The sequence below is a fragment of the Elaeis guineensis genome, chromosome 14, assembly GCF_000442705.2.
Source record: "Elaeis guineensis isolate ETL-2024a chromosome 14, EG11, whole genome shotgun sequence".
In the NCBI taxonomy this organism is placed as follows: Eukaryota; Viridiplantae; Streptophyta; class Magnoliopsida; order Arecales; family Arecaceae; genus Elaeis; species Elaeis guineensis.
In genome coordinates, this window is record NC_026006.2 from 9,086,934 (window position 1) to 9,109,317 (window position 22,384).

General features: G+C 48.7%; 1 pseudogene; it reads left to right on the forward strand.

Moving 5' to 3' along the window:
• Positions 1 to 3,937: 3,937 nt before the first annotated feature.
• Positions 3,938 to 20,081, forward strand: LOC109505114 (8-hydroxygeraniol dehydrogenase-like; annotated as a pseudogene).
• The last annotated feature ends 2,303 nt before the right edge of the window (positions 20,082 to 22,384 follow it).

Here is a 22,384-nt window from a genome sequence, read left to right on the forward strand (position 1 = left end):
AGCTCAACTGTTCTCCCAGACCACACCTCCTCTGGAAGCCTGCCATCCAACCTGGTGTGAGGTGATCGATTGACCAAGTAACCCGCTACGTCAACTGTGTCAACCCAGAACTCCTTTGGAAGCCCTACCTGCAGCCTCATGCATCGTGCCTTTTTCAAAAGTGTTTTGTTTATCCTCTCAACCACCCCATTCTGCTGTGGAGTCTCCTTAACTGAGAAGTGTCTCCTGATCCCACACTCCTCACAGTAATCTTGGAACTCTCTGCTGGTGAACTCCCCACCATTGTCTGACCTTAGACACTTCACGCTCCTCCCCTGCTCCTTCTCCACCTCAGCTCTCCAGATCTTGAACTTGGTGAAGACCTCTGACTTCTCTCTCATGAAGTAAATCCAGAGTTTCCTTAAGAAATCATCAATCAGGATCATGAAGTATCTGACCCCATTCCTAGCTAAAACTGGGGCTGGTCCCCACACATCCGTGTGTACTAACTCCAGAGGGACTGCACTGCGGGCTGTACTGATGTTGAACTGAACTCTCCTCTGCTTTTCCATCTGGCAAGGCTCACAGATCTCTCCTGTAGCACCATCCGCCAGATCAGAGATGAGTTCTCTCCTGCTCAACTCCCTCAGCCCCTTGTCACCCATGTAGCCTAGGCGGTAGTGCCACATCCTGTAAGCCCCCTCCTGGTCCTGTGCTACAGTTGCTGCATCAGACTCTTCGATCACCACAGATCCCTCCATGCGATAGAGGTTATTGTCTAACCTCCTGCCTCTCATCACTACCATAGCTCCATTGGAGATATTCAGTACTCCACTTCTAGCCCTACTGCTGAAGCTGTATCCACTGCGCTCCAAGTAGTCTAGTGACACCAGATTCTTTTCCAGCTTCGGGATGTGCTTTACATTTGTCAATGTCTTCACAATCCCATCAAACATCCTCACCCTGATTGTTCCTATCCCAGCCACCTTGCAAAGATGATTGTCTCCTAGAGTCACTGATCCCTCATCTGTCTTGGTGTATGTCGCAAACCAAGACCTGTGTGGTGTGTAGTGATGTGAGCACGTAGAGTGTGTGTCCACTCCTCTGTGTAATGCCTGTGACCATCTGATACCACAAATAGATCATCCTCCACCTGCTGTCCAGAAACTGCACTCACTGATTCTGAGCTACTTCTTTCTCCCTTCTTGCTCTTCCATAGTGGACATTCTCGCTTGAAGTGCCTGAACTCGTTACACTTGAAGCATTTCACCTCTTTCTTTCCCTTTCTGGACTTGGACTGCCTCCTGGACTTGCTTCTGCCTCTGCCTCTACCTGTCCTCTCCCCTATTGCCAAACCCTCCTGGGGAGTCCGATCTCTGGTCAACTTTTTTCTCTGCTCATTAGACCTCAGCACCGAGACCATGTCCTCATATTCCAGAGTCTCCTTGCCGTGGAGCAGTGTAGTCACCAAAGAATCATATGATCCTGGTAGTGAACACAAAAGCAACAGGGACTTGTCCTCCTCATCCAGCTTCACCCCGATATTCATCAACTCCGTGCACAACTGATCGAACCTCTGAATGTGGCCAATCACATCAGACCCCTCCTGCATCCGAAAACTGTACAACCTCTTCTTCAGCATCAGCTTGTTGCACATATTTTTTTTCCATATACATGGTGTGCAACTTCGACCAAAGGCCCTTCGGGGTCTTTTCTTCCAGCATCGAATACAATGCCGCATCCGCCAAACATCCTCTGATCATCGAGCATGCTTTCTTCTCCAACGATGCCCACTGTCTATCTGTCATTCTCTCAGGCTTCTCATCCAAAGCCTGATCCAGATCTACTTGCACCAGAAGATCCTCCACTCGGATTTTTCACATAGAAAAATTCTCCTTGCCATCAAACTTCTCGAAATCGACCTTCATATTGCTGCCCATGACTGGATCCCAGCCAAACAAGCAATATAAAATCAAGAAGTGTAGAATATACTTTGATGGTACCTTACTGAAAATTTTCAGCACTTGGGATCTTCAACTTCTCGCACTTGGAACTGCTTCCTCACCACTGTGACTCTGATACCAATAATTGGAGTACGATCCCGGCTCCTCCCACGGACCTTGGGTGCAGCGAAACCAGCAACAAACAGATCTGGAGACTTCTGGACACGATCAAAGGCCCTTGACGAAATCAGCCTGGTTGCTGTCTTCTTCGTCAGCCTTTCGTTCCAGATGAAGAACGCCTCTGAAATCACTTCTAAAAAATCCAAGATCTGGTACCCAACCAGATCAGGCCTGGATCGAGGTCTTCCAATTCATAGATCTTGAATCAGGGTATTCTAGATAGGGAAGAAGGTAGATGGAGATAAACCTCACAGATCTGTCCTGCTGCAGCCTTTCCTGTAGATCTGTTGATAGAGATCTCACCCGTGCCTCAAACAACCTCAGATCAACTCCAGATCTAAGAGGGACTTGTATCAACCTCTTCGCAAGAGATTTCAGGTTCTGGACCTGGTACTTGGGTGGCTGCAAGAGAGGGAGAAAGGGATCTGGTTGGCGGCTGCAAGAGAGGAGGGGCTAGCGCCTCCTTGCTTTTCTTTCCTTTTATGGACCTGGCGGCAAGAAACCCTAGGGTTTCTTGCTCCTGGGGCATGGAGAATGGCTGGAGAGAGAGGGAGAAGAGAGAGAGAGACTTGGAAGAAAGAGTCTTGTATTCCTTTGGCTTAAGCAAACCTATACAAGTACATGTATATATAAACACAAGGTCAAGTGACCCAAACCCAAAACTCCCTTGACCAACTCTATGGGAGATTAGGTTAACCCAAGCCCATGTACACCCATGACTCGACCTAATCTTACCTATCCTAGGCCCAGACCTGACCCATAAAGAGTTGGTCCCTTGAGGTCCACATAACCTAGACCTCAAGAACTCGAAAGGCCCACAGCCTTTCAACCTAGAGCCCAACTAGCCCTAGAGCCTCCATGAAGCCCTCATGAATGATGGACCTTGGCCTTAGCCTTGGTCTCCTGGGCCTTGGGCACACCACCTGGATCACAACAAGGATGTCATCCACGTATAACACGAGGAATGTGATAGTGCTCCCACTGACCTTTCTGTACACATATGGCTCCTCCTCATTTTTGATGAAATCAAATATTTTGATCACATCATTAAAGCAAGTATTCTAACTCCAAGATACTTGTTTGAGTCCATATATAAACCTTTACAGCTTGCTGACCTTGTGATCACTATCATTGGACATGAAACCCATAGACTGCTCTATATAGATATCTTCCTCAAGATATCTATTTAGAAAGGCAGTTTTCATATCCATCTGCCAAATTTCATAATCATGAAAAGTTACAACCGCAAGCAAAGTCTAGATGAATTTCAGCATGGCCACTAGCAAAAAAGTTTCTTGATAGTCAATACTTTTGTGTTAACTATAACCTTTCACTACCAACCATGCCTTATAGGTCTCTACCTAACCATCCAATCTAATTTTTCTCTTATAAAATTTATTTACACCCAATAGGTATAATACTTTCAGGTGGATCTATTAAGGTCTAAATCTGGTTGGAATGCATGGAGTCAATTTCTGACTTCATCATTTTCATCTATTTCTCGGAGTCTACATCTAACATTACCTCATCATAGATTTTGGGATCATTCCTAATATCCTTGCTCTCCTCAAGCTCTCACATCTTCTAATGGGCAGTGCGAAGCTAGGCCACGGATCAGATCTTTCAACAGAACCATTGGTGCTGGGAGAAACTTAGGTGGTCCATAAGTTTGAGGTTATCCGCACCGGAAAAGTAAGACCCACAAGGTCAGCCTCATTCGGTCAATATCGATCGGTCATCCATTACTGCGTCATCCAAACCCTTCTTCAAACTATAAATAGAGGAGAGGTAGGATGCATCAGGTACCATCGAAGCTCAAAACTACAGAAGCGAACAGGCTTTGAGCTCATCTCCAATTGAGCACCATACAGGCACCGGAAGGAACCAGCAGAAAAAGGATGAAAAGAGAAGATTGCAATGGAGAAGCCTCAAGCAGCGTTTGGCTGGGCTGCCAGAGATTCCTCTGGCGTACTCTCTCCCTTCCATTTTACCACAAGGTACGTGTACCGGAGCACGGGATAATTAAAGATTCAATGCTCTTGTAAAATGCTTCATCCTTGGGTTCTTTTTTTTTATATTTATATACAGGGCTAATGGAAAAAGTGATGTCATCGTAAAGGTTTTGTACTGCGGAATGTGCCATACTGACCTCCGCTTGGTGAAGAATCATTTTGGGATTTTCCTCCACCCCATGGTTCCTGGGTATGCATTTGCCTTGATGACAGCCTTGGTATTCCCCACTTGATAGGTCACTGAAATATGTTGTTATCTATATGTACCGCTCATGCTAGAATTGCTTAAAAAGCAAACTTTTTCATCATGTGGTCACAAAACTAATAAAGTTGCATAAATAAACAAATAATTTGTTTGGATCTATGATCTTGGACCATCTAAAGCACTTGAATTTTGGCATGGAAATGGTAGTGGTATTTACTGGAATTCTTTTTAGCTGATGAAATATGATGTATGGGCTCCTTCTGTACGCTTCGCTCTTTATGAAGTGCATTATTATGTATTAGAGAAAGCTAGGGCTTTAAGCTATAAGGAGTTTTCTTACTTTTTTTTTTTTTAAAAAAAGGCCTATGCTATAAAAAGAAATTACAATGGTTCCAGAGCATGTTTAGCAACTTTTTTTTCTTTTCTATTTTTTATTTGTAAAATGGAAAAGATAGAAAACATATTAGATATCACTATTTTTATTTTCTATTTTAAAAATTTATTTTCAAATAAAAACTCAAGATTTCCAAGTAAAACCATTTTTTGCCCCAGCTTGAACTCCTTCTCATGCCCTTTCCACCATTATTTATATATATTATAGCTGCTACCTCCATGTTCATTGTTACCATTGCCACCACATTTTGCCATCAGCATCATTATGATGATTACTACTACTATAATTGCATCATTGAGATTATTACTATTGCCTCTACCATCTCTATCATTAATGTTATTATCATTATCATCAATATATTTATTGTTATTGGACCTACCAATAGTACTAAATTACCTTTGGACTACCGCCAACGACCGAATTTATTATTAATTACTTTAGCAATCTCCCTCTCATTACCAGCATCATCATCACTACCATCAGCATCATTACTACCATCATCCTTACCACCAAAAAATAAAACAATGATTGGTTTTTCCTTTTCTTTTACTTTCATAATTTAGTTATTAAATATAATCAAATGCATTTATATTTTAATATTTAAAAATAAAATTTTTATTTTTTATTTTATAATGTGTTGGGTATAAAATACCCTCAGCCGAAGTTCTTAACAGGATTGACCCTCCCAAGACTCCTCCGGCTTTCGACCGTAGATGGTATCTCCCCAGACTTCTCCAACAGCCGGATGCCCACAGTGCTGACTGAATTCCCCCGACGGATGAACTCCCACTATACCACCCGAGCTCCTTCAACATGAGTTCCCCCAGTTATCTATTAAACCGCCCTAAGCGCTCACTAAGCTCCGCCGCCAGCCGACTTTCTACGACTATCAGCTGCTCCCCGAATCCCTTCCAGACATCTTCCAGCCAGGTTCAACTCCAATCCGAACTACCCCGGACTCCGCCAACGGCTGAACTTCTCCAACAGTAGATTCCTACAACTACCAGATTTCAGTCTGGACTCCTACGGGAGCCGGATCTCGTCCCTGACCTCGACTGCGGAAAGGCTTCGCCCGGACTCCTACGGGAGCCGGGCTCCGTCCTCGACCCCGATTGCTGGTAAACTTCGTCCGGACTCCTACGGGAGCCGGACTTCGCCCCTGACTTTGATTGCAGGTAGACTTCGCCTGGGCTCCTAGGGAGCCAGATCTCATCTCCAGCTCCAGCTGTGGGAAGACTCAGCCCGGACTCCTACGGGAGTCGGGCCTCGTTCCCAATTCTGGCTGCACAAGGACTTCGCTCGGACTCCTACGGGAGCCAGGCTCCACCCACGACTTCGCTTACAAGTAAACTTCGTCCGGACTCATAAGGGAGCCGGACTTCATCCCTGACTTTGATTGCAGGTAGACTCAGCCCGGACTCCTACGGGAGTCGGGTTCCACCCACGACTTCGCTTACAGGTAAACTTCATCCGGACTCCTAAGGGAGCCGGACTTCATCCCTGACCTTGATTGCAGGTAGACTTCGCCCGGGCTCCTACGGGAGCCAGATCTCGTCTCCAGCTCCAGCTGTGGGAAGACTCAGCCCGGACTCCTACGGGAGCCGGGCCTCGTTCCCAATTCCGGCTGCACAAGGACTTCACCCGGACTCCTACGGGAGCCGGGCTCCACCCACGACTTCGCTTATAGGTAAACTTCGTCCGGACTCCTAAGGGAGCCGGACTTCATCCCTGACTTTGATTGCAGGTAGACTCAGCCCGGACTCCTACGGGAGCCGGGCCTCGTTCCCAATTCCGACTGCACAAGAACTTCGTCCGGACTCCTACGAGAGCCGGGCTCCACCCACGACTTCGCTTACAGGTAAACTTCGTCCGGACTCCTAAGGGAGCCGGACTTCATCCCTGACTTTGATTGCAGGTAGACTCAGCCCGGACTCCTACGGGAGCCGGATCTCATCCCCGACCTCGACTCCGAAAAGGCTTCGCCCGGACTCCTACGGGAACCGGGCTCTGTCCTCGACCCCGATTGCTGGTAAACTTCGTCCGGACTCCTACAGGAGTCAGACTTCGCCCCTGACTTTGATTGCAGGTAGACTTCGCCCAGGCTCCTACGTGAGCCAGATCTCGTCTCCAGCTCCAGTTGTGGGAAGGCTCCGCCCGGACTCCTACGAGAGCCGGGCCTCGTTCCCAATTCTGACTGCACAAGGACTTCACCCGGACTCCTACGGGAGCCGGGCTCCACCCACGACTTCGCTTATAGGTAAACTTCGTCCGGACTCCTAAGGGAGCCGGACTTCATCCCTGACTTTGATTGCAGGTAGACTCAGCCCGAACTCCTATGAGAGCTGGATCTCATCCCCGACCTCGACTGTGGAAAGGCTTCGCTCGGACTCCTACGGGAGTCGGGCTTCGTCCTTGACCCCGATTGCTGGTAGACTTCATCCAGACTCCTAAGGGAGCCGGACTTCATCCCTAACATTGATTGCAGGTTGACTCAGCCCGAACTCCTACGGGAGCCAGATCTCATCCTCGACCTCGACTGCGGAAAGGCTTCGCCCGGACTCCTACGATAGCCGGGCTCCATCCTCAACCCCGATCGCTGGTAAACTTTGTCCGGACTCCTAAGGGAGCCGGACTTCATCCCTGACTTTGATTGCAGGTAGACTTCGCCCGAGCTCCTATGGGAGCCAGACCTCATCTCCAGCTCAGCTGTGGGAAGACTCCGTCCGAACTCCTATGGGAGTCAGACCTCGTCCCCGACTTCAACTGAAGGAAGACTCCATCCAGACTCCTGCGAGAGCCGGACTCCAAGCTCCTCTCAGACGGGTGGCTAGCCACCTCTCTCCACCAGACACCCCAGCCGAACTCCGGTCGATAGGCCTAGACCCCCTGGCAGGCCGCAGCAACAGCCACGACTTTGCTCCACCTCCTGCGATGGATTTCACGCGGCTCTATCACTCCCTGACAGGCCGCAGCAACAGCCACAACTCTGCTCCACCTCCTGCGATGGATTCCATGTGGCTCCATCACTCCCTAGCAGGCCATAATAATGGCCACGATCCTGCTCTACTTCCTACGACGGATACCGCACGATTCTTTCATTCTCTGGCAAGTCGCAACAACGGACGCCGCTCCGCTCTCCGTGGCAGACTCCACGTGGCACGCCCCGGTGATAGCCACGGGTCCACTCCACTACTCTCCGCAACAAACTCCTCCTGACTCTGGGCGGCCCACTGCCAGACGGTTACAGACATCGCTATCAGTTTGTTGCCCCCTCCGCCTATAAAAGGGAGACCCCAGATACGTTATTCTCTAAGCTCTCATTTTTATCTAGAAACTCTGCTAAAATTTTCATTCGAGCACTCCATTCTTGTTGAGGCAGAGAACTGACTTGAGCGTCGGAGGGTCTTGTCAGAGCAACCCCACCTCCGGTTTAGACTTCTTTTGCAGGTCCCGGCGGTGACCGCGGCCCCCACAACTCTAGCTTCTTTGGTGCAGGTGGATTTTTGCACCAACAGGATTGGCGCTAGAGGAAGGGCTTCCTGTGTCTTCGCAGTACCCTTGTTCTTAAAGGAGCGCTCAACGGGACCGCCTCTGGTCATCTTCTCCGACATCCACTTCTCCTTCCCCCACTTGATCTTCGCCCGATGCCTCCCCGCAAAGCATCCACACGGCGATCCATGGCCTCTGCGGCCAGATCTCAGGCTTCGGCCTCACCTCCAATTTTCCAGCCTCCTCCTCCTCCTTTGGCAACGGCGGTCGGTGCGGAGCAATTTGATCTACTGGTGCAGTAGGTCAGAGGCCTCACTAAAGCTGTGCAGGCCATGCAGCAGCAGCAGCAGCCGCAGGCATCAATGCGCTTGGAAAGAGTGTCACCGGAACACCAGAATCCGACGATAGGGCGGGCCACTTGGGCCAGCCGCCCCGTCTTTCCTGGGAAGACGAACCCGAGGGTGGAGAGCCCTCAGTCGAATCATGACTCCACCCCTGAAAGATCTCAAACTCCATTCTGCCAGAGGACCCTCGAGACCCGTAGTCGAGAGGATTTCCTGGACTGGAGGCTCCAGGAGATGAACCGGTGGATCGAAGAACTCCGCCATGCTCCCCCCGCTTATGGTAAGGATATTTGCACTGACCCTCCCTTTTCTCAAATGATCATGCAGGAACTGATCCCACCAAACTTCAAACTCCCCCAGTTCGAAAGCTACGACGGGACTTCGGACCCGATTGATCATCTGGAGGCCTTCCGGACGATGATGCTGCTTCATGGCGCACCCGACGCCATTCTATGCCGAGCCTTCCCATCCACCTTGAAGAGAGCGGCGAGAAACTGGTACTCGACACTGAAATTGGGTACCATCTTTTCCTTCGATCAGATGAGCCACCAATTTGTGGCCCATTTTGTCAGCAGCCGGCACCCCCGGAAGGATTCAGAGTCCCTCATCAATATCAAGCAGAGGGAGGGGGAGTCCATTCAGGCCTACATCAATCGTTTCAATATCGCAGCACTGGAGGTCCGAAATTTGGACCAATCGGTAGCAATGGCCACTCTGAAGGGCGGCCTTCAGAAGAATGACCTTTTGTTCTCCCTGGAGAAGAAGTACCCCAGAAATTTTGCTGATCTGTTGGCTCGGGCTGAAGGGTACGCCTGAGCGAAAGAAGCCTTCAAAATAAAGGATGAGGAGACTGTGAGAGAGCGGTAGGCGGAAGACTCGAGTAAGCCCGCAGTCGAAAAAGGACCGAGAGAAGCTCGGCCACGTTCTCGAACTCCTCTCGGGCACAAGCGTATCCATACTCCTCCTCGGGTACATAGGCAGAGAAGTTCGAACCGCAGAGTTCGGCGGGGTTCTCCACCGAAAAGATTCCGTAACTACGCCCCCCTCAATGCCTCGAAGACCCAGGTACTGATGGAGGTCAGGAAGCAGCTCCCTAGGCCAGAGAGGATGCGCACACACCCCAAAAAGTACAACCCCAACAAGTTCTATCTCTACCATCGTGACCACGGCCACGACACAGAGGAATGCATCCAGCTCTGAGATGAGATCGAGGAGCTCATCCGGTGAGGTCGACTCGATAGGTTCATTCGACACCGGCCTGAGGGTAGAGAAGATCGGCCAAAGACCCTACCGCAACCTGAACCGCCAAGGAGGGAGGAGCAGCCCGGAGATCGGCCTCCAATCGGGACCATCGACTCCATCACCGGAGGGCCTCAAGGAGGAGCAGACCTTCCACGACCATGGAACTCGAGAAACCTGTAAATATACTACTCACGACTTTGCTTTGAATCAAAATTCTTTTCGACTTTGCATGTCTTTCTCTTTTAGCATGGATTTGTTACGATTGGGGATAACCCCTTCAAACAATTAAAACAAGGTCATGTTAAGAACAGGAGGAGAACCTCATCCTAACATGAGCAAAATGAAAGTCCGATTATTTTAAGATCGGATCGGAGGAGAGGCTCATATAACGGCCCTTGAGTGCCCCCATGGTCATGTTAGGAACAGGAGGAGAACCTCGTCCTAACATGAGCAAAATGAAAGTCCGATTATTTTAAGATTGGATCGGGGGAGAGGCCCATATAACGGCCCTTGAGTGCCCCCATGGTCATGTTAGGAACAGGAGGAGAACCTCATCCTAACATGAACAAAATGAAAGTTCGATTATTTTAAGATCGGATCAGAGGAGAGGCCCATATAACGGCCCTTGGATGCCCCCTGGGCCATGTTGGGGATGGAAAGAGAACCTCGCCCTAATATAGGTAAAGTCAAAGGCCCAGTTCTTTTAGACCGGATGGGGGGAGAGGCCCTACAACACCCTTACGTGCCCCCACAGCCATGTTAGGGACAGGAGGAGAACCTCGCCCTAACATGAGCAAAGTCAAAGGCTCGATTCTTTTAGACCGGATGGGGAGAGAGGCCTTACAACGCCCTTACGCACCCCCACAGCCATGTTAGGGATAGGAGAAGAACCTCGCCCTAACATGATCAAAGTTAAAGGCCCGGTTCTTTTAGATCGGATGGGGGGAGAGGCCCTACAACGTCCTTATGCACCTCCACAGCCATGTTAGGGACAGGAGGAGGACCTCGCCCTAACGTGAGCAAAGTCGAAGGCCCGATTCTTTTAGATCGGATGGGGGGAGAGGCCCTACAATGCCCTAATGTGCCCCCACAGCCATGTTAGGAACAGGAGAAAATGTCATCCTGACATGAGCAAAGTCGAAGACCCAGTTCTTTTAGACCGGATGGGGGGAGAGGCCCTTACAACGACCTTTATGTGCCCCCACAGCCCCATCAGGAACAGAAGGAGAATCTCATCCTAACCTGAGCTGAGATCGACTACGTCAAGGACAGAAGGAGGACCTCATCCTGACAATGACAAAAATCCGGCTGCCCAACAAAATTGGATAAAGAGAAAAGTCTCCTCAATGGCACCTCTACACTCCTACGCGACCCCTCAAAAAGCAAGGGGAGGACCCTCACTCAAAAAGAGGAGAAAAATTAAGAAGGAAAGCGATGAATTACACCGGCAACAGACAAAAAATAAACTACACCAAAGACCTAGGGAACCTCATCTCAACAAAGATGGAAAGTTCCTACCAAACATCTCCGGGCTCTAAGAAGGCTCTCGACACAGGTCAAGAAAATAACAACCCCTTCGAGGTAATGCGGAGTTCGGACCACCGAGCTCAAGCCTACGGCCATGGACGACAAGAAAAGCAAATCAGCATGGTGACGACTGGGCACCTCCAAACGACATCGACGTCGGACAAGTCAAAAGATAAAAGAAGTTCGACAGATGATAATTGAATACAATACGTGGACGAGGTAATACAAAATCCCCTTTTCATTTCATTCACAAAATATACACTGCAAAGCCCAGCAGGCTAAAGGAAGGAAAGCAAAATAACAAGAACAAGATAAAACAACAAAAGAAAAAATATATACACGGAAAGATGGAAGGACAAAAAGAGTCCTAAGGGGACCCGGCTTCCTCCGACCTCGGATTTTTGGCTTCGATCCTCACCAGGAAACCCCTTAAACGTTCAACTTCTGCTTTCAATTCTCTCTTTCTCATTAATATCTCTATGTACCTTCAATGAGATTGCTGGCTTTCGTTCTCCGCCTCTCGACATCTTTTTCTCAGGACCTCAGATTCTGCCTCCGCATCCCTGACGACCTGCTGCTCGCATACCAGCTAGATCTTCAATTACTACAGCTCAGCCTTCCCCTCCCCAAGAGCGATGGATAGTTCTTCTATGATCCTCCTCAGGGATTGGAGTTCGTCGGAATCCCGAACGGAGGTAGTTTGAGCCCCTTGAGTTGGCTGCCTTCGAAGGCGGACAACCTCGTCGGTCGCCATCTGGAGCCTCCCCTTGTATTCATCCACCTGCTTGCGCCAGCCAGCCCGATACGCATCATAGCTCTCCTCGGCATCCTGGAGCTGCTGCTGGAGGTCGGAGACCTTCTTCGACCACTCTCGATCGCTGTCGGCCCGAGTCAAAAGTCGGGATGAACTTCCCTCCAGCTGGCCAATCCTCTCCCGGGCAGCCGACAGCTCCACCCTGAGGGAACTGATTTTGGCGGCTTGAGCTCAAATTTGATCGCTGGCACGCTTCTTGTGTTCCTCAAGCTCCTTCTCAAAGTTCGCCTTCCTACGGCTGTACTCCATGATCCCCTTCACATGGAGATTTCGAAAGTAGGTGGCCTCCGCGGTGGCTTCAGAATGACTCTCCCTCAACCTGCGAAGCTTGCCTTCCGTCTTCTTCGATTTTTTTGTTAAATGGAGGACTTCCTTCTTCAGCTGCTGGATTGTAGACTTCAGCAGAATCCCTTGAGGCAAGGGAAGCACTTCGGCGGGGCACTGCCATCGGGAGGTCAACGCGTTAAAACACAGATCATTACAAAGAAGAAGAAAGAAAGAAAGAAAAAGAAGAGAAGAAAAGTCCCCCAAAAGGAGGAGACCAATTTTATTGACTGAACGTTTCTTGAAGACAAAAAAAAGAAGAGAAATGGCAATAAAGGAAGAATACAAAGTTAGAGGTCTTGGACCTCTGGATCAACGAGGGGACTCGGCACCTCTGGGGGGTGGACCGCGGTGGCTGCAACGACGGTGGAGGGTCCGGCTTCATCCTCGGATGCCTCGTCCAAGAAGCTGAGGTCGAGCTCAGAGAATTTCACGACCATCTTCTCCTGGCAGAGCTCGAACCCTTTATTGAATGCGGCTTGGCCGAACTCAACCTTCAACTTCTTCATTTCGGTGGAAGTCTTGAACTCCTCCACCGCTTGACTCCTGGCCTCCGAGACCAGGGTCAGGATCTGTTCCACCATGTTGGCAACCTCGGCCTCCGCCCTCCTCACCATCTCCTCCAGTTTGGCCTTCTGTTCCGCCGAGGTCTGTCTCTCTCTCTCAAGCGCCTCTCAGAGATCGGCCACCTCGAGGGCCATTTCCTTAAGGCGGGCAGCCTTGGCCTGCTGACCTTTCACTGCCTTGTTTATCATCTCGATGTTGGCGAGGAGTTGATGCCCGAGCTGCAAGGGCGACAGGAGAGTCAGAATGGGAGCTGGAAAGTTAATTAAATGAAGAAGCGAAAGAAAAAAGAAGGACGAATCTACTTACCTCGAGGAAGGCCCCCAGCGAGTCCCAGACTCGTTGTGTAGGATCGACGCGGACGATCCTCTGGATGACTTCGGGCAGTGAGCACCCATCTACCAGCTTTTTTATTAGATCCCTATCACTAAAGGGATCATCCCCCTACTCCTCTTCAGAGCCACGGGACTCTTCAGTGGCAGCTCGACGACTGCCGACCCTGTGGGCCAAGGTCTTCCTCCTCTCACCCCCTGGCACCTCCTCAGGACGGGTCTCCGAAGCGGGGACCTCAGTAGGAGAACTCAAACCCCTCGGGGAAGCCCGGGCGGCGGGACGCTCAGTGTCTGAAAGGACGTCGGTGGTTGAGGTCGCTCGGGCGGGCGTGGCCGAACTCGTCCCCTCCGCTCTGGCCCTCTTCGCCGGCTCGGAGGCCGCGGCGCCCTTTCTTTTGAGAGCCTTCAGGCCCCTGACAAGCATCTGTGCTTCTTCGGCGTCCATGCCTAAAAAAAAAAAAAAAAAGAAAGAGAAAAGAAAAGGAAGGCGTGAAAAAGAAGAAAAGAAGAGAGGTAGGAGAAAGAGAGGAAAGAAAAAGAAAGAGAAAAAAAAAGGAGAGATGAAATACTGGCGGGATCCAGGGGGCTCAGATCGATGTTGAACAGAAACTGCTCCTTCAAGAGGTTGGAGAGAAAAAGAGTTGGATATTTGAGGAGTTTCTGGGAGGCTTGATGGTCGTCTCCCCCCAGGCTGGGCGCCCGACGGATGGAGTCCCTTAGGGAGCCCCAAGGGGGCAACTCTAGCCTCAAGGTCGGACATCGAACATAAAGAAACTTCCCCTTCCAGTTATGGATAGAAGAAGGGGCACCCTTCAGTAACCCCTTCCTACCGAACTGAGGGGAGAAGTACCACCAATCCTTCACCGTGGGATGACGCTTGAAGGTGTAGAAGTATCTAAACAAGGAAAGGGTGGGCTGGACTTCGACTACATGACAAAGAGAGAGGAATCCTATCAAAAACCTAAAGGAGTTAGGTGCAACCGAAGCCAGAGAAATATCCAGAAACTAAAAAAGAGCAATGACAAAAGGTGGTAGAGGAAGCCGGAGTCTGATACGGAAGGCCTCCTGGTACAGGTAGAAGCAGTCAGGGGGAGGGGCACTAGCCCGGTCGGACGGGCCAGGAAGTTCCAATTCGTACTCCGGAGGAACCCCATACTGAACTCTTATCAGTTGGAGTTCATTCGGAGTCAGAGAACAAGGAATGGCGTCCGGTGCAAAAATTGGATGAGGTTCAGCCCTACCTATCGGTTCATCTACCGCCTGAGGACTCTGGGAGACCGAGACAGACAAACTCCTAGAGCCGCTAGAAGAAGAACCCCTGGAAGACATCTAGAATCACATGAAGACCACTTACAGAGGCGAAATCCCTAAAAATCGGGGAAAATCATGGACAAGATCCTGGGGGACTGATGTGCGAGCAAGAGAAAGAAAGATCGAACACCAAAAGGAAGAACAAAAAGAGGAAGGAGTTTCGAGACTAACCTAGGTGATTCGAAGAAGTACGAAGGTGCGAAAAGGGGGACGGCTCGAGGAACGCCTAAGGCTGGGAAGGGCGTTGAGAAAAATCGAAGTTCTCAGGAAGAAGAAGGATACCAGAATGAGACCGTCGGATAGAGCGGGACTCTTGGAGGAGTAGTGTGGGTTTAAATAGGCCCTGAGATCCGGCATAATGATGATTGCGAATCTCCTCTAGCCGGTCTCTTTTCGCCGCATGTCCCACTCACCACAGTGGGTGGTTAAAAAGTGGCAGACGGCTGACAGTGCCTTTATTGCGCCACGCCTTGAGCACCGTTCCGCTGCAAGTTCCAAAAGAGCATCTTCGGATCGCCTCGATTTGAAAAGACTCCGGCGCACGCGCATTAAATGCCAAAATATCTGAGGAAGATCGCGTGCGGACATCGAGGGAGCAACTTCAGCTGTGACAATCTTTCTGTACTTCCTTCATTCGAAATTCGAACTCGAAAGTAGGGGGACTAGTGTTGGGTATAAAATACCCTCAGCCGAAGTTCTTAATAGGATTGACCCTCCCAAGACTCCTCCGGCTTTCGACCGCAGATGGTATCTCCTCGGACTTCTCCAACAGTCGGATTCCCACAGTGCTGACTGAATTCCCCCGACGGACGAACTCCCACTACACCACCCGAGCTCCTTCAACATGAGTTCCCCCAGTTATCTATTAAACCGCCCTAAGCGCTCACTAAGCTCCGCCACTAGCCGACTTTCTACGACTATCAGCTGCTCCCCGAATCTCTTCCAGACTTCTTCCAGCCAGGTTCAACTCCAATCCGAACTACTCCGGACTCCGCCAACGGCTGAACTTCTCCAACAGTAGATTCCTACAACTACCAGATTTTAGCCCGGACTCCTACGGGAGCCGGATCTCGTCCCCGACCTCGACTGCAGAAAGGCTTCGCTCGAACTCCTAAGGGAGCCGGGCTCCGTCTTCGACCCTGATTGCTGGTAAACTTCGTCCGGACTCCTACGGGAGCCAGACTTCGCCCCTGACTTTGATTGCAAGTAGACTTCGCCTGGGCTCCTACGGGAGCCAGATCTCGTCTCCAGCTCCAGCTGCGGTAAGACTCAGCCCAGACTCCTACGGAAGCCGGGCCTCGTTCCCAATTCCGGCTGCACAAAGACTTCGCCCAGACTCCTACGGGAGCCGGGCTCCACCCACGACTTCGCTTACACGTAAACTTCGTCCGGACTCCTAAGGGAGCCAGACTTCATCCCTGACTTTGATTGCAGGTAGACTCAGCCCGGACTCCTATGGGAGCCGGGCCTCGTTCCCAATTCTGGCTGCACAAGGACTTCGCCCAGACTCCTACGGGAGCCGGGCTCCACCCACGACTTTGCTTACAGGTAAGCTTCGTCCGAACTCCTAAGGGAGCCAGACTTCATCCCTGACTTTGATTGCAGGTAGACTTCGCCCGGGCTCCTACGGGAGCCAGATCTCGTCTCCAGCTCCAGCTGCGGGAAGACTCAGCCCGGACTCCTACGGGAGTCGGGCCTCGTTCCCAATTCCGACTGCACAAGGACTTCGCCCGGACTCCTATGGGAGCCGGGCTCCACCCACGACTTAGCTTACAGGTAAACTTCGTCCGGACTCCTAAGGGAGCCGGACTTCATCCCTGACTTTGATTGCAGGTAGACTTAGCCCGGACTCCTACGGGTGCCAGGCCTCGTTCCCAATTCTGACTGCACAAGGACTTCGCCCGGACTCCTACGGGAGCCGGGCTCCACCCACGACTTCGCTTACAGGTAAACTTCTTCTGGACTCCTAAGGGAGCCAGACTTCATCTCTGACTTTGATTGTAGGTAGACTCAGCCCGGACTCCTACGGGAGTCGGATCTCGTCCCCGACCTCGACTGCGGAAAGGCTTCGCCCGGACTCCTATGGGAACCGGGCTCCATCCTCGACCCCGATTGCTGGTAAACTTCGTTCGGACTCATACGAGAGCCGAACTTTGCCCCTGACTTTGATTGTAGGTAGGCATCGCCCGGGCTCCTACGGGAGCCAGATCTCATCTCCAGCTCCAGCTGCGGGAAGGCTCCGCCCGGACTCCTACGGGAGCCGGGCCTCGTTCCCAATTTCGGCTGCACAAGGACTTCGCCCGAACTCCTACGAGAGACGGGCTCCACCCACGACTTCGCTTATAGGTAAACTTCGTCCGGACTCCTAAGGGAGCCGGACTTCATCCCTGACTTTGATTGCAGGTAGACTCAGCCCGGACTGCTATGGGAGCCGAATCTCGTCCCAGACCTCGACTGCGGAAAGGCTTCGCCCAGACTCCTATGGGAGTTGGACTCCGTCCTCGACCCCGATTGTTGGTAAACTTCGTCCGGACTCCTAAGGGAGCTGGACTTCATCCCAGACTTTGATTACAGGTTGACTCAGCCCGAACTCCTACAGGAGCCGGATCTCATCCTCGACCTCGACTGCGAAAAGGCTTCGTCCGGACTCCTACGGGAGTCGGGCTCCGTCCTCGACCCCGATCACTGATAAACTTCATCCGGACTCCTAAGGGAGCCGGACTTCATCCCTGACTTTGATTGCAGGTAGACTTCACCCGAGCTCCTACGGGAGCCAAACCTCGTCTCCAGCTCCAGCTGCGGGAAGACTCCGTCCGGACTCCTGTGGGAGCCAGACCTCGTCCCCGACTTCAACTGAAGGAAGACTCCATCCGGACTCCTGCGAGAGTCGGACTCCAAGCTCCTTTCAAACGGGTGGCTAGCCACCTCTCTCCGTCAGACACCCCAACCGAACTCCGGCCGATAGGCCTAGACCCCATGGCAGGCCGCAGCAACAGCCACGACTCTGCTTCACCTCTTGCGATGGATTCCACGCGGCTCCATCACTCCCTGACAGGCCGCAGCAATAGCCACGACTCTACTCCACCTCCTGCGACGGATTTTACACGGCTCCATCACTCCCTGGCAGGCCATAATAATGGCCACGATCCTGCTCCACTTCCTGCGATGGATACCGCGCGATTTTTCCATTCTTTGGCAAGTCGCGACAATGGACGCCGCTCCGCTCCCCGTGGCAGACTCCACATGGCACGCCCCGGTGATAGCCACGGGTCCACTCCACTACTCTCCGCAACAAACTCCTCCTGATTCTGGGCGGCCCACTGCCAGACGGTTACAGACATCGCTATCAGTTTGTTGCCCCCTCCGCCTATAAAAGGGGGACCCCAGATACGTTATTCTCTAAGCTCTCATTTTTATCTAGAAACTCTGCTAAAATTTTCGTTCGAGCACTCCATTCTTGTTGAGGCAGAGAACTGACTTGAGCGTCGGAGGGTCTTGTCGGAGCAATCCCACCTCCGGTTTAGACTTCTTTTGTAGGTCCCGGCAGCGATCGCGACCCTCACAACTCCAGCTTCTCCTGCGCAGACGGATTTTTGCACCAACATAATGGATGCTAAACATGATCGTAAAACTTTATTTTTGTTCTTTTTCTTCTTTTGGAAAAGACATGAGATAGTGGGAGAGGTAGTTGAAGTGGGTTCCAATGTGCACGAGTTCAAAATCGGAGACAAAGCTGGTGTGGGATGCTTCCACAGCACCTGCCGCACCTGAGATCAATGCAAGCAAGATCTAGAGAGCTACTGCCCCAATCATGTCCTCGTCTACAACAGCATCGACTCCGATGGCTCCCCCACCTATGGAGGTTACTCCGACAAGCTAGTCATCGACGAGCATTACGCCTTCCGCATACCCAATGCCCTCCCGCTGGCTGCCACCGCCCCACTACTGTGCGCCGGGATCACCGTCTACAGCCCCATGCAATACTTCGGACTCAACAAGCCCTGAATTCACATTGGAGTTGTTGGGCTCGGCGGGCTTGGCCATCTTGCGGTGAAGTTTGCCAAGGCTTTCGGGATGAGGGTGACACGGTGATCAGCACATCGCCGAGCAAGCAGACGGAGGCGATGGAGCGGTTGGGTGCTGAAGCCTTCTTGGTCAGCCATAATGAAGAGCGGATGAAGGGTATATATGAACGCATGCAATTGGATGGTCCGCAAGTAGGTTCGCATGTTTTCATGTTTCAATTGTCTACAGGTAGCGATGGGAAGCAAGGATGGGATTATTGACACAGTGTCTGCACCACACCCGGTGGCACCCTTGATCAACCTACTGAAGCCGCATGGGAAGCTCGTTTTATTAGGTGCCGCCGCAGAAGCCATGCAAGTGCTCACAATTCCACTTCCCATGGGTAGGAAAATTTGTCACTCTCTTTGATTTCAATTTTCTTTTTTTTTTTTCTTTGTTTCTGCTCGACAGTGGCATATATGCATACATAATTAATGCATAAATACATGAATACATGAATACATACATACAAACATATATATATATATATATATATATATATATATATATATATACATATATATATATATACATACATACATATATATATATACATATACATATACATACATACATACATACATACATACATACATGAATATATACATATCAAGATTTGGACTGAGAACAAACCCATTTGTTCAATAGTTAGGATTCCGAAGTTAGGTTTGGTTTCTAGTTGAATTTTACTTATTGGTCAGGGCTAATTGCACACATATCAATATTCTCTAAATTAATTGTTGTACAACTACTTGCCCGTTTCATCCTTTTTCCCTTTTCCCTTGCCAGAATAGTTTTCTCTTCTCAGATAATCAACCAAGAACTAATAATTGTTCATAAATTCTTTTCTGAATTCTTTTTTATTTTTTGGTAGGAATTCTTTTCACAAATTCTTTTGCAAATTCATTGTACGACAAATTCCAAATTTTAACCTCTACTCAAATTCTTCCCAAAAGTCAGAAATTGCTACTCTGTTGGATCATGTGAAGCAACTTACTTTTGGAAATTTCCCAGTGGTTCATTGTAACTGGTTGCAAGCCCAAAATGCTAACTCCGGCAGTATTACAGGAAGGAAGATTATTGCAGGCTCTGCTGCAGGAGGTATGAGGGAGACTCGAGATGATAGACTTCGCAGCGAAAAACAATGAGACAGCGGATATAGAAGTCATATCGATGCATTATGTGAACACGGCCATGGAACGGCTTGCCAAAGGAGATGTCAAATATCGGTTTGTCATCGACGTGGCAAACACTTTACGAGCGTAGACATTAGATGTCACATTATTTTCTGGCCATAATCTGTGTTTGACTCCGTTTGTTTCAAAGGAAATATTTTTGTTGCTCATTTTATTTGATTTTTGTTGTTGTGATGGAATAAAGTGTGTGTGATCCACTCAATAAGGAAATTCAGTTATCTATTTTCCACAACCCAGCTTCCTTTTCTGAATTTTGTTCATACGTAACCTTTGCACAAGCAACATGGATCTTTATCGTGGAAGATATGGTTTTTTTGAATTACTTGCACTCCAATTCGAAAAGTATGATGGTTGTATATTGTCACGCCCCGAATTTATTATCTAGATCGACCACGTGACATGGCCGCATGAATTCTAAAGCAAATCTTAGAGATCATGCAAGGCCTATAAAATATTTTCATCACTTGAACTCCATGCTAAACCCATCCAATACTATGCATCCAACAACCATGCAAGGAAAGGGAAAATTGAGCTTATGAGCTTTATAGTCAAGCAAAAATTCCATCACATATACATTAATATAATAATACAACTCAAAAATAATGATTGAGCTATATCAAAAAAAAAATTATAAGCCATAAAATCTCATGCCTAATATAACTCAATAGTTATATAAATATATATCACATATCATATAGTATCACAAATCCATCATATATATCATATGTGAGCTCATATGACTTATTATTTATGTTTTATTAACATATTCAAAATCTATAATTGTCTTTCAATTTTGGACTAATCATAGACATGCTTCAATTTGTAACTGGTAAACCATAAACCACACTTCGATTTGTAGTGGCAAACCATTAATAATAACACTTTGGTCCGTGATGGTAAACTAAGATATCCATGCTTTGGCCCGCGATGGCAAACCAAAATATCTGCACATCAGTTCATGATGGCAAACTAGAGTGTGATGATTCGGCCTATGACTAATAATCCAAGATGTCATAATTCGATCCATGACTGGCAGTCCACATCACGATTAGTCTAAATCCTTTTATACAATCAATATACCATTCAATAATTTCACATTATATTTCTTGCTTAATTTTAAACAACCAATATTTTATTCTCAGCAACCAAAATATTTAATATATGATAAAAATATAATAAGAAATTATATATTCAATGTGAAATCAAAAATCATCATGCATAATATTAAAAAAATCATATATACAGATGATCATATAAAGAGACCATTACCTCTACTAGTTTCAGACATAAGTATAGCGATCGATTAGCTCCTCGATCTATGAACTTGGGAACAAAATATTTTGCTTGATACATCTTATTGAGATAGTTGCAGTTCTATCTAATCAAGATCAAACATAAAAATTATAGATGATTATAAATAGTAAAAAATTATAATAAATGACTATAATACGACAGGTTCAAAATCTCTTTTAGGATCAATTGGTCAATCTAAGTTGATATAGACATCTGGACCCTCTACTGGCCCATAGAATTTTTAGAGAGAAATTTATGAAGAGAGAACAATAGAGAGAGCAATTTATAGAGAGAGAAAGTGTAGAGGTAAATTGAGAAAAGCAAGTGAAGAGAGGGAAGAGGGAGAGAGGTAAGAAACTCTCTATGTTTTCTTTTTTTTCCTCTTTCCTTTTTTGTTTTCTTTTTTTCTCTCCTTTTCTTCCCTTTCTCTAGTTTTCTTCTTTCATTTTTTTCATGGAAATAGGGGAAGGGGAGATAGGGCTATAGGCTGATCACCCCCTCCAATAGCGACCACCGACGGTAGTGGACCCTGGTGTCTTTGACCCTCAATAGCCCCAACACAATCGGCAATGGTGGCCAATGCGGCGGAAGAAGAGAAGAAGTGGGGAACAAGGGAAGGCACTATTCACCATGAAATTTGGTGATCTCTGAGAGAAATCAGGTGATTGAACACATTAATAATAGTTGAGGAACCAAGAAAGAGAGGAGAAGAGGATCTAAAGGCCTTTACCTTGTCTTCAAGAAGATATTGGCTAAGAGACATCGACGGAAAAAATTGAAAACTCTTCATCAGATTCTCGTTGATGTATTGATCGGAATTTTGTTGGGGGGTGGGGGTGGAGATGATTAGAGGGATGAGGGGATTTTATTGACCCCTTGCCGGAGCCTGATCATCCTTTGAAATTCATCTTCTGAAGGGATCGGGGGGAAGAAGCAAACATTCATCAGGAGACCTCTTCCTTGTTCTTTGTTTTTTTTTTTGGCATTGATCCAAAAAATTCATTCACAATTTGGGCCTATGAAATTTGTTGGACTGTCCAATCTCTTAGGCTGGATTATTACATTCTTCTTCCTTAAAATAATTTTATCCTCGAAATTAACATGCCGCAAAGCCCTAACCTTAAGCGAACCAAATTCCTATCCCATCATTGACCACCGTTCTCTCATTGA